Below are 1,754 nucleotides of genomic sequence, written 5' to 3'. Positions count from 1 at the left end.
CCTGAGCTGCAGGTAATTGCAGCCAGCAGATTGAAGGAGGTGATTCTGCGGCTCTGGTGAGACCTCACCTGGAGTATGTGTCCAGCTATGGAGTGCTTGGCACAAGAAAGATGTGAACCTGTTGGAGAGAGTCCAGAGGAGAGCCATAAAAACGATCAGAGGGCTGAAGCACCTCTGCTGTGAGAACAGGCTGAGAGAGTTGGGGTTGTTGAGCCTGGAGAAGAGAAGGCTCCAGAAAGACCTTACTGTGGCCTTTTAGTACTTAAAGGGGACATGTAAGAAAGATGGGACAGTCTTTTTAGCAAGGCCTGTTGTGACAGGACAAAGGGTAATAGTTTTAAACTAAAAGAGGAGAGATTCAGACTAGATATAAGGAAGAAATTTTTTACAATGAGGGTGGTGAAACACTGCCATAGGTTGCCCAGAGAGGTAGTAGAAGCCCCATTCTTGGAAACATTTGGATGGGGCCCTGGGCAACCTGATCTGGTTAAAGTTGCCCCTGCTCACTGCAGGGCAGGTTGGACTAGATGATCTTTAAAGGCCCCTTCCACCCCAAACCATTCTGTGATTCACTCTATGATTCATTCTATGATTCTGTGTCACATGTCACCACAGGAGATCAGCTTTTCACAATGCATATATGTATTCCCTATATAGCAGCGGATTTTGACCGTGTTCATTACCTTGCTTGCACAGATTAAAGAAATGATAGTACTGACATACTGAAGGCCATTCTACCAGAGATTTCAAATGGGACTAGGTAATTTCAGAAAGCTTCTGGAAGACAGACTTGGAAGACAGTTGTTTAATAAACTCCTCCTAAGATGCCATTTGAACCTTGGACACTGTGTTACCTAAATGGGATGTTTTGAAAGATCCATTTTGAAAATGCAATACATTTTATTGCTGTTCAAGCAGAAAATCTGTGCACAGTGTCAAGAAGTTTGCACCTTTGTTTCAGTGAATCAGAAAGACAAAAGCATTTTTCAACATCTGCCGTTGAGAGGCATCCAAATCATCTCCTCTCCTTGCTATCTGTCTCAAAATGCTTAAAAAGATCAGGTAGCAAATCACTATAAAAATATTTTGAATATAAAATAGTTGAAAGAATTTTGTATGCTCCCTCTCACTATATAATTCAAGTTTGGATTTTCAAAGATTCTCAATTCTAAACAGACAAAACACCTTTTGAACATCTGAGAAGACTGTGTACTTGTATTTGATTGGTGTTATGAAAGAATAATAGTAAAATTTTAAGATCTGACTTGCTTCCTTCTTGATGAATTAGCACATTTTGTATTTATAAATACATTTAATTACCCTGTAAATACTATTTAATATATTTGGTGTGTATATACATATATATATATAAAAGAACATATGCATGCATGTAAGTGTATCAAATCAAATGCATAAACTCTTCACAATGAAAAAGCCAAAAATTAAACCTCTTGTAGAAAAAACTCTGGTTATCTCTATGCCTAATACTGTTCCATTTTCATTTTCTATAATCAAGCAAAATCCCTAAGAGCTTTTTAGAAAGTCGATTTATGCTTGTCCTCTAAATTATGTTTCTGGTGAATAATCTTGTATTGAGGAGGAAAATGTTGCTTGGGAAAAAAAAAAAAAACCAAAACCAAAAAGAAGATCTAAAAGATTCCCTTTGGGCTGGAGACATAATGTAATTTAAGTGTAGCTTGAGGTAGTTCCAGATTTGGTGACAATGAGGTACCCAAGCAGCTAAGTCCATGCCA

This window comes from Buceros rhinoceros, unplaced genomic scaffold (genome assembly GCF_000710305.1).
Source record: "Buceros rhinoceros silvestris isolate BGI_N320 unplaced genomic scaffold, ASM71030v1 scaffold9633, whole genome shotgun sequence".
Lineage (NCBI taxonomy): Eukaryota > Metazoa > Chordata > Aves > Bucerotiformes > Bucerotidae > Buceros > Buceros rhinoceros.
The sequence above is the reverse complement of the archived record's forward strand: the minus strand, read 5'-3'. Positions refer to the sequence as shown.